Below are 12,021 nucleotides of genomic sequence, written 5' to 3' on the forward strand. Positions count from 1 at the left end.
TTTACAATGTTAGTAAAACCTTACATTGACGAGGAGACACACTTATCTTACTTGAGAATGTCTGCAAATCGGTTTGACAGCCTCCTGCATCAACTTGTTCTTCATGTAAAACATGCAAGAACACACAGATTCCAGTAGTCTTGGAGAAAAACTTGCTGTAACTCAAACAAATAAATGAATTCTTGCCAGTGGTCGCACTCAGCAAAGTGCAGCGGACAGCTATAAGTTGTGTTCAACAAAATTGTGTGTGGCATTTGATCTAAAATGACACATGAGTATCATGAACTGCACTTAGAAAATGTACTTCTCCTGTTTTAAAACTTCCTTAAAGCAACATGGTATTTTTATCTTAAAATTACAGCTTCAAAATTACTGTGATGCTTCACAGAACTGTAATAGGGAAAATATAGACTCTGTTGTTGCTACCCACACCTATTGATTTCAGGACAGTGGAAAAAAGTGAATTACAAAGAAAAGAAAACTGAATTACACTGCCCTGTGAAGGACTGGCGTCCCCTCCAGGGTGTATTCCTGCCTTGCACCCGATGATTCCAGGTAGGCTCTGGACCCCCCGCGACCCTAAATTGGATAAGCGGTTACAGATAATGGATGGATGGATGAATTACACTCTGCAATGGTAGCACAAACCCAGGAGCTGGTGTTCTCCTGTGTGTTGAGCTGTCCAGTAGTGTCGTGTTAGTTCTTAAAACTTGGTTTGTGTTTTGAAAAAAGACTGTGGCTGGTTCACACGTTTCAGAGAAAGCATGTGTTTGACTTCACCCTCCCAAGCTGGTGGCACTTCATGTGACAGAAGCAGTTCTCGCTAATAGAGTGGAATTGGCAATGACTAATGATTCATGACAAAACTGGTTTAAAAAAATCTCATTTAAAGTTTATGACCCTCTTACACAGAGAGACTAAATATACTTCAAAGTTACAGGCAAACATTAGACTCAGAGGCTCTTCTTTGGGGTGGCATGACGGGAAATGAAACCCCAGCCTGCTGTGTGTTATCCATTACACTTTCCATCCCCCTTTTTGCTCTGATACACAAACATTCCTGCAGCTACATCCTCAGTGTCCTTATTCTCCTGCATAAAATAATATGTATTCAGAAGTCATTGTCTTTTTAATGATTCTTCCTCACATTTCTTAGGTTTATGTCCACAGACACATACACACACACACACACACACACACACACACACACACACACCTTTTGTCAGACAGACTGATGGCCTGTTTAAAGGTCACTGGTCGGTGGTCTGGGTTGAAGGGTGCTGCAGGCGGCTCCTGTTGATGCTGCTTGGATCTGTGCCCTTTTCATAGCCAATCGCATCCATACAACACACACACACACAAACACACACACACACACACACACACACACCAACACAGCTGGACTCACAGTAAACATAAAGTACACATATACACACAGAAGATCACAGACACTTACACTTGTTACGTGTGTATTGAAGTCAGTCTTCAGAATTATTACTGAATTATTGAAGATTAATATCTGATAATAAATTTAAATCAGTAAAAATGTGTGATGTGAAATGATTGAAAATTATTTCACTCACTGGGAAACTAAATATGATCTATTATTGCCACAAGGACTGTGTGTGTGTGTGTGTGTGTGTGTTTAAAATGTGTGTATGTTTATGAGTGCAAGTATGTGTTTCTGTATTTTATGGGTGAATTTATATATGTGAGCACTCCTGTGTTTTTGTGTGTGTGTTTTTGTTGTGCTCTTGGCTGCGTGTGTGTGTGTGTTTTCGCGTGTGTGTCTGGCTGTGTCTCCAGACCCTGGTGGGAAGATGGCTGAAGAGTGTATTTAATCACTTAGCTAACTGCTCATTTGCCCCTGATGGTCTGACAGCCCACTGTTCTTTATCTAACACACACACACACGCGCACACACACACACACACACATACACACAGCTTTGTTGCAACATTAAGTAATTTAATTTAGTTGCTTCAGATAAAATATAATTGGGATCAGAGCAGTTTGCCTGCCCCTTGCATTGCTGCTGACACAAAGATATTAATGCTCACATGTTTAGCGTATTACAGCATCCAATCTTAACACCACCACACCACCACCATGTCTGTTTCACTGCAGCACTGAGAATGATCCACCACTCAAATCATACCTCTGTGGGGATCCTGGCCACGGAAGACCAGGGTAAAAAGGTGGCAAACAATTTATGCAGAGCAACAGATGGACTAGAGTCAGTAATTGTATAATACAGAGTGACCTGTATGGTTAATGGAGCTGAGAGAAACCAGAAGGTAATTTTAATGTTATGGCTGATCTGTATCTCACAGTACTGTATTGAAACGCACTAGAACACTGCATTGCAAAATACATGACAGAAATATGTGGTGAACAAATTTGTGCAAATGTGTGTGTGTGTTTGTGTGTGTATATGTGTGGATTGTGTTTGTGCTTGTGTCGTTGTCTGTGCCTACTGGTGCATGAAAGATGAAATGGTTCTGGCATCGTCACGCTGGCCTGGCTGAACTTTCCTCAGGTGATCTCGTGCTCAAGCATTAATAAACGATCCCACTCGCAGGCACTGAGTCACCTTAGATTTTGGAATCGCACTCACACACGCGCGCACACACGCACACTTTTGCACAGTCATTTGTGTAAAGATATTAAACAAACTAAAAGCCCCTCTGACTCATTTGTGGAAAGGCCTGCTTTTAGAAGGACAGAATCTGAATGGGCACAGGGGGCCTGTCTGATCCTGCACTCTGTGTTTGTGTGTGTGTGTGTATGTTTGTGTGTGTGTGCATATATCCTTGGGTCAGTATAATGTTAGTCATTTTCCATGGCTGTCCAGGTTGGAGCTGGGCTTCTACATTTGCATGTGTTTTAAGTTAATGAGCTGTTGTAACAATGTTGCTGGGTAAATGCCTAGTTCAAAACACACACCTGGAGATTAGTGCAAAACACTAGCCTCCCAGACAGGTAAAAGTGAAGTTATTCCTGCATGTAAATTAGAGCTGCAACAATGAATTGACAAAATAGTTGGCAATGAATTTCATTATCAATACTTAATACAAAGTATTGACACTTAAAACAAGTGTCAGCCAAAGTGCTTTACAGTAAGACAACCAACTTAAGAATAAGTTATAAATTGACACAAGGTGAGATTTCTTATTCTAAAATAGAACTATTAAAGGTGTAATTAAAATAAATAAAAACAATAAAACAAGCAAACACACAAGCAAAGGACCACACAGTATCTCTATGGGTAGTCAAATGCCAAGGCAAATAAATGGGTTTTTAAATTTGTTTTAAAAAGTTCTAATGTGGGAGAGGACTATGAACAGTGGAGGATTGTTCCATAGTTTTGGTGCAGCAACAGAAAATACCCGATCACCCTTAAACTTCAACCAAGAACGTGGATCAGCTAAAAACAACTGGTTTTAAGAACGCAATGATTGAGTGACCACAGATCATGTCAGATATATTGCTAGATGTCACAAGATGTAAAGCATTGAAGACAAAACGTAAAACCTTAAATTCAATTCGGTATCTCACAGGAAGCCAATGCAGGATGGCAAGTACAGGGGTGATGTTCTCCCTTTTCTTTGTGCTGGTCATAAGCCTGGCAGCAGTGTTTTGAACTAATTGCAGTCGTTTCATTCTGGATTGACTGAGACCAGAGTATATTGAGTTGCAATAAATGAGAGGAAATTAATTCATGAGCGCAATTTTCCAAATCTATTGTATAAAGGATATTCTTAAGTTTCGCAAGGTTTCTCAGATGGCACAAATTTGCTTCTCAAAATTAAGGGCAGAATCAAAAATGAAGCCAAGATTTTTTGCAGGTGAACAGTCAGACAATGGCCCCAGTGCTTTTGCTATAGTATTAGTAACAGCAGGGTTGCAAAAATAAAATGTCAGTTTTGTCTTGATTTAACTTATTTGACATCCACTAGTTTAAGCAATCTGTGAGGTGTCAAGCGAGCCATTATCCCCTGGTCTAAGTGGAAGATATATTTGCGTATCATCAGCGAAGCAATGATAAGAGATATTGTACTTCTGACAGATGGACACAAGTGGGGGCAGGTATAATGAAAACAGAATGGGGCCTAATATGGAACCTTGAGGAACACCATAGGTAATATTTGCTACAGAGGAGAAGAATTTTCCCATCTTCACACAGAAGGTTCTGTTTTACAAATAAGAAGCGAACCACTTCAATGCAGAACCCTGGATGCCAACGGCCCAACAGGATAGTATGATTGACAGTATCGAAGGCTGCACTAAGATCTAAAAGAATTAACATGATCATTTAACACTTTAAGGAGAGCAGTCTCAGTACTATGGTATGCACTAAACCATTTATCCAAGATACTGTGTGCACTTATAAATGTAGAAAGTTGAGAAAACACAACTTTCTCCAGAAATTTTGACAAGAAAGGTAGTATGGAAATTGGCCTAAAATTATTTAAATCCATTCGGTCCCTTTTAGAAGGGGCTCAACAATTGCATGCTTGAAACAAGACGGTACATTGCCATTGAAGAGGCTACTGTTTAATATGGATAGAATGCTAGGGCCAACAGGCTTCAGCACATCTCTGAGAAATTTTGTAGGGAGTACATCCAGAGTACAAAATTAAATCAGTCTGGTTGGTCATGTACACAGGTTGAAAATGAGTAAAAACGGCAGTGAGTCAGCTGTTCAGATAGATCACAACTAAAGAATACAATATTTGCTCTTAATGTAGCTACCTTATCCACAAAAAAAATCCTGAACATTTCACAGGTCTCTATAGAGGCTTCAGGAATGGACATGGCAGCTGGGTGCAGTACAGCATTTATTGTTTTAAACAGGACATTTGGACTGCGAAGGTTTTTGGTGATTATATTGGCAAATTACTTGGCTCTAGCTGTTTTAAAAGAGTGCTGGTTTTTGGCTAGACCTTCCCTAAGAATCTGGTAAGAGACCTGGAGCTTGTCTTTTTTCCATTTTCGTTCAGCCTGCCTACACATTTGTCTACGCACCCAGGTATCATTATTAAACCAGGGCTGAGTTAACAGTGTGGGCTTTTTAGGTTTAAAAGGAGCAATTGTGTTCATAATTCTGCCACATGTGTGATTAAAAAGGTTGATCAAATCATCTGTGTTAGTGTCTTTAGAAGGATTTTCAATGGAACTAGCTACGGAAGCAAAGTCTGATTGTTGACTGAAAACTGATTGTTGACTGTTGTGTTATAGTACGAGAAAAATGTACAGACGGAGTGTGCTTTGGAAGGGAGTGTGAGATGTGGACATCAAACAAAATAAAACAGCAAAAAAATTGAAAAATGACACAACAATAAAAACAACGGTTAGTTGAAGCCAAAGTGTAAATTATGATTATCAATTGTTGTAGATGTTTCAGTGCTGTTTTGAATGTTGTCAACCCAGTGCTAATTTTGATGATTAAGCAGAGCTTTTGGAAAAAGTGACTGAAGCGTTAACAAACAACTCGAGTGTGATTTTGAGAAGGATATGAAGTCGTGGGTTGCACAGTGCCAGTTTCAACGACAGGTTGATGTGACCGGCTTGTTCCTTGCTGGGAGATGTGCTCTGAGGTGGTTGGCAGCCCCCTGCTCTTGTTGTGTGTGTGTTAACTGTCCTTAGTCTGTGTGAAAAATTGCTCACTAGTGTGTGCTTGTGTGTTCACTACCATGGATGGATCAAATGCAGAGAAGCAATTTCCCTAAGGGGATCAAGAAATGTGTTTCATCTTCTTTAGATGTGTTCAGAAAACACAGTGTTTAGAAACATGGCTGTGGATTAAAAGTTGGGGCTACACGTTCATAACCTTGGCACCTACATTCATTGGCTACGTCTGTGATTATGTATCCTGGTCCTGGTGGGTCTCTGCCCTGGATGTTGTAGTTTTCTCCTTGCTCAAACAGGCCCACTTCACCTTTGGGAGGGGTTGGTAATTAACTCATTAGTTACATCAGGTGTTCTGGGAGCAGAAGAATCTCTAAAATGTGCAGGATAGTGGACCCCTAGGATCAGGATTGAGAACAACATTGGTCTGTGTGGAGTGAATCTAATGGGATTTTTTTGGGGGGCTGTGTGACCATATCAGTTCTGATCTGTTCAAATCAGATTTTGGTCACTTCAATATGAGCTCCTAGTTGATATATGTATGTGATTCTTGTGTATATGTATCTGATGTTAGGTGTGTTGTGGACCAAGTCAACATCTGTCTCATGTCTGGCCCAAACAACACTTGCTATTGCCATAACTGAGCCGTAAGAGCCAAAAATGTCTTGTTCTCACAGACGTGAGAATGTGAGGAACACCAAGTGCACCCGTCAGTACAGCGCTTTACTTTGGCTCTCCCTCACCCTTTGTGTCAGGGCTGCTTCCTGTCAACCCCCTCACACTGTCCCTTGCTGGTCAGGGGTGGAAATACACTCAAGGTCTTCTGATTTTCAGTAGGTCTGTTATGAACTGAAGGAGATGTTGCTGAGTTACTGAGATTGAGACACACACACATGCACAGAAAGACAGATTGAGAGATAGAGGGACAAAGAGAAATGGAAGGACACAATTTAATTTGAAGGCACAAACACGATAATCTTTGTCACTTGTGAAGCTCTAGTGGAGTGCACACACACACACACACACACATACGCAGGCTGTGTCCAGTATCACATGCTACCTATACTATATATGCTTAAGTGCTGAGACCTGTCTTCGCTGTGTCCATGTGTGGCTAATTGACAGTTTGGAGCCAGTCTTTTCTTTTCTGAGACTCTGATGTCTGTGTCGTGTAGACTTGTTTTCAGAGGTCATTTCCTCAAGTAGATTTCTCTGACTTCCTCCTGGATCTGTGTAATATTGGTAATGTTGGTGTTGTCTTGTGGGGTTTGTGGGAATTTTTTCAGAGGAGTGCTGGCACATGCCAGCCCTGTCTGGATCTTTTTCCTTGGACAAGAATTATTGCTGCAGTGACAAAGAGATGGTTGTCATTTTAAATCATGTCACCCCTGCCATTTGCTCCATGCATGAATGTCATTTTGTGTGTGCATGTGTGTGTGTGTGTGTGTGTGTGTGTGATTTGTGGGACCTGTGAATGATGGAGAAAGAGAGAGAAAGAGAGCGAGAGAGAATTATTAAATTATCATTTATCAGGTTGTGCTGAGGGAAATGAAGGAATGGGAAATTATATAATGACGCCAAGGTCAATCAGAGCTAATAGAAGTTACATGTGGTCAGGCTTTAAACTGAACACAAAGGATATATATATATGTGGCTTGTTTGTCTAGATCTCTCAAACTGTCCTGGAGTAGTTGTTTCTTGACATTGTGTTGTTTCTGTGGCCTTTGATTAATTTTGTAAAACAAATTTTAATGTAGGGCTGTACGGTGGTGCAGCAGGTAGTGTCGCAGTCACACAGCTCCAGGGACCTGGAGGTTGTGGTTTCGATTCCCGCTCCGGGAGACTGTGTGTGAGGAGTTGGTGTGTTCTCCCCGTGTCTGCGTGGGTTTCCTCTGGGTGCTCTGGTTTCCTCCCACAGTCCAAAAACACACGTTGGTAGGTGGATTGGCGACTCAAAAGTGTCTGTAGGTGTGAGTGAGTGTGTGAGTGTGTTGCCCAGTGAAGGACTGACGCCCCCTCCAGGTTGTATTCCTGCCTTGCGCCCAATGATTCCACCGCGACCCTGAACTGGATAAGGGTTACAAATAATGAATGAATGAATGAATGAAATTTTAATGTAAATATTGACCAAAAATATGTGTTGTACATTTACTGGGAATTGTCCTGCTGTAGCATGCAAAATCTGGTCTGGGTTGTGTTTTTGCTGTTTAAGTGATGATTTGCTAGTTGTGAGACAGCTCTGTGTGTGTGTGTGTGTGTGTGTGTGTGTGTGTGTGTGTGTGAATGTGTGTTAAAAAAGAAAGGAATATGTACTGTAAGTCTTCAGAGCATAAATAAGCTGTGATGAGTCAGAGATATTTATGGTCTGCCCCACAGGCCCTGTCCCCTCTCTCTCTCTCTCTCTCTCTCTCTCTCTCTCTCTCACTGCTGATGTATGAATAAAACAGATGGGTGAAACGATGGAAATGCATTTTTCACTGTTTTCTGTCTCCCTCAGCAGTGACAGTGCCATTTTAGTGGGGAGAGACATGCTTCTGCGCACATGACGTGATGATTTTGTGTGGTGCCGGATCCCTAATTAATGTCAGTGAGAAAAATATTGTTCAAGTTAATTTCAGTCTCTGGTCCTTTCCCTGTTCCCTCTGTCTCTTCGCCTGTCACTTCTTCTGAGAACTTGATGCGAATTTATTTGGCTCAAATGTTTCTATATGAATATAACATATTGAACAGCTGTTTTATTCATTGGAAAAGACAAATGTCAGAAGATTTTAGCTGACAAATATCACACAGGTAATTGTAAGGATTTGTAGTTTTTCTCCTCACTGTTTTAATTGCTGTGTGTGACTATTTGCAATGATTATTCTAAAGCTTACAGACTACAAATTGCATTCAGGGTTGCGGGGGGTGAGGAGCCTACCCAGAATCATTGGGCGCAAGGCAGGAATACACTCTGGAGGGGGCGCTGGTCCTTCACAGGGCCCTGAGGGATAAGCTGTATCCTGACAGGCATAAGCGGTTACAGATAATGAAATGAAATTAAATGAAATTATAAGTAAATGCAATTTGTAGTCTATAAGATTTAGAATAACCATTGCAAATAATCACTATTGTCAATCAAACAAATGTATTGTGTTATTTTTACCTTAAAATTACAGCTTCAAAATAATTGTGATGCTCCACTGAGCTGTGATAGGGAGAATAGAGCTCATTGCTCATTGATACGGCACAGTGTAACTTTTGAAGGAGGGTATGACCAAGGACAATCCACTGACAGTATCTGTGAAAGAGTAAAGAAGCATTAACCCTGCGCCAGTTTTGTGCATCTCTCTCTCTTTAACTGCTGCGGTGGAAATGCACTTGATTCACTTTCTGTTTGTGGGTTGATCATAAAATCTGCATCTGATGCCCACTTTAAATCCCAATCTTCAGGCTGTGTTGCAGCTTATAGAGTGGCTTTTCTTACCAGCCTCACTCTTTATAATCTGTGCATACACTGCTTTAGGGGGCACCGTTTAAAAACTATGCAGAAGTTAACCAGAGCTTCATAAAGTGGTCTAATTCTAGGTACAAAGCTAACAAGATGAAGTTAGGCATCTTGCATTGCCTTGTTTCATTGGGAAGTGGGCTGCTTCGTCAGTACAAGGACTTTTACGTTGATGAGCCTAAATACAGGTAGAGTGGAGTGTTGCCTTTATTGATAGTTTACAACTATCAAAAAACCCCATAAAAACCCAAATATTCTAATCTAAAAACTAAATTAATCAAAATTAAAAACAGAGTACCGACTCAGTTAAATAAAACTGAAAAAAATCTGATGCAGAAATTTAGGAAAACATTACAGGAAAACACTGATGGGAGAACTGGATAAAGTAGGCCGTAAGATCCCAGGGATATATGTCTCTTTCTCTTTTCCTTTCTCTCTCTCTCTACCCCTCTCTCCCCGGTAGCCCTGTTCAGCCTTTTACGGCGGTAACAAAGGGCTCCGTGTCTCTTACACTAGGCTAAGTGCTCCACTCAATCGTCAGTAAATTGTTGGCAAAACGAGGCCTGCAGCAACTAGACTTCCCACTGTCCACACACACACACACACACACACACACACACACACACACACACGCACACGCACACACAGGCACACACACAAAATCCCCTTTCTGTGGAGGCTCTATTGTGTCTGCTCAGCATTGAAGTCGCACTTATAAAAGGAGGGAAGAGTGTCACTGAGTGTGTGTTTGCTGGGGATTGTGGACAGTGTTTTTAAGAGTTAACTGAGCGTGTAAAACACGTTCAAAGCCCTGAAAATCCAGAGAGAAACTCCACCATACATTCTGCTGTGGTGGCAGAAGGTCTTTATAAAGTCATAGTGCTTTTGGAAGGAATTGACTAATGTACTTCATCTTCATAATCACTGAGAGAGGGAAGTCAATCAGTTAAACACACAGGTTTATAAGAGAGATTTGGGACGAATGTAATACATATAATGATCACATTATGCTATAAATATATACAATATTAGACTTATAGATATGTTTTAGAATATATATATATATATATATATATATATATATATATATATATATATATATATATATATATATATATATATATACACACACAGTGGAACCTCTACCTACGAACTTGATCTGAAATAAAAAAGAAATAAAAAAGTTTTAAGTGGTTACATATCGCTACCTTGAAGACGTGATGACTGGCTGGAGGAGTAACACAGGCACTGGCTGTATGACGGGAGGTGGGGGTGGGCGAATGTGGGGAGACAAAGCGTAGATACGGCTTAACTTAGCACAAATTTCGATGTCTGCTATTTATACTAATGCTAAATTGCTAAAACTACAATTTACTAATCTTAAACGCTCACTCAAGTCTGGGCGTGCTGGGAGACTTGCCTATAGGGGTTAGTGGCCATTTCTAGCCGCTGGCTCGGCGGAGGCTCGGGTTCGTTTCTAAAGTCATGGTTCGTTGGTGGAGGCAAAAAATATTCAAATGCCCGGTTCATATCTTGGAAAGTTCATTAGTATAGGCATTCGTTAGTAGAGGTTCCACTGTATATGATTATTACACAGTAAACAATAATAATGTTTTGGGTTAAAAACTCATTTGCATCTTACTGTCTTACAGTCGTGTTGTTATTGTCTATTTCTGGTTTGTGTTTGAATGAATGATATAGCAAGTTATTTAAAGAGGACATATTATAAAACAGGCGGCACGGTGGCGCAGCAGGTAGTGTTGCAGTCACACAGCTCCAGGGGCCTGGAGGTTGTGGGTTCGATTCCCGCTCCGGGTGACTGTCTGTGAGGAGTTGGTGTGTTCTCCCCGTGTCCGTGTGGGTTTCCTCCGGGTGCTCCGGTTTCCTCCCACAGTCCAAAAACACACGTTGCAGGTGGATTGGCGACTCGAAAGTGTCCGTAGGTGTGAGTGTGTGAGTGAATGTGTGTGTGTGTCTGTGTTGCCCTGTGAAGGACTGGCGTCCCCTCCAGGGTGTATTCCCGCCTTGCGCCCAATGATTCCAGGTAGGTTCTGGACCCCCCGCGACCCTAAATTGGATAAGCGGTTACAGATAATGGATAATGGATGGATATTATGAAAACTCCTTAGTTCAGTGCAAGTTCATGTTAATGTCTGTATTTGTAGCCCACCAACGCACACACACTGTGAAACAAGACCCCCCAGTCAGTTTTCTGTGTGCTTAAAGTAAGAAAACATTCGATAAAACAGACTGTTCTGATGCTGCTCCACTTCTGACGTCAAATGCAGAGACAATCACAGCGCTGGACCCTCGATTATGTGAGAGCGCAAAGGTTAAATGCAGCAAAACAGACACAGCAAGTGCAGAGAAGAAAGAGAACCAAGCAAAAATGGCTAAAAATCACTGCTCCAGGTCCTCGCTCCTCACTGCTGTGCGCTCGGGTCAGGGGTGAACAGCGAGCGGCTCATTATCATGTAAAGGAACAGGGCTGTTTAGACAGTGGGAGAAGCTGTTGGGCTTGTGGGGTTTTTACTAAAGCATGCTACAGATGCCTCATTAAGAAACAGAACTGTGTTCCACTGTGGACACATGGAGAATACACCCTCCTGTATTGTTATGGTTATATAGATGTCCTTTATGATGCTGTTTTATTCTTTAAACTGAACTGAGGTTGTAGGCAGTGAGCAGATGGTGAGAGTATTGGTCTCGAAAGGGATGGAGTGTTTGTTTATGTCAGTGTGTGTGTGTGTGTGTGTGTGTGTGTGTGAGAGCGAGAGAGAGCTTGTACACAGACTTGTGTGTGTAAAGGTAATCTTGAAGTACATACATTAAGGTAGTGGTCATGTGAATCAGTGAGTCTATCAGTGACAATGTGTTACTGCATTCGTTATGAGTTTCATCAAGAG

General features: G+C 41.3%; 1 protein-coding gene across 1 annotated transcript in view; it reads left to right on the forward strand.

Annotated features, from left to right (window-relative positions):
• The window catches only part of cacna1da (calcium channel, voltage-dependent, L type, alpha 1D subunit, a), a 108,557-nt gene that overhangs the window by 15,499 nt on the left and 81,037 nt on the right, over positions 1-12,021 (forward strand). The window lies entirely within an intron of this gene.

This window comes from Hoplias malabaricus, chromosome 5, assembly GCF_029633855.1.
Source record: "Hoplias malabaricus isolate fHopMal1 chromosome 5, fHopMal1.hap1, whole genome shotgun sequence".
Lineage (NCBI taxonomy): Eukaryota > Metazoa > Chordata > Actinopteri > Characiformes > Erythrinidae > Hoplias > Hoplias malabaricus.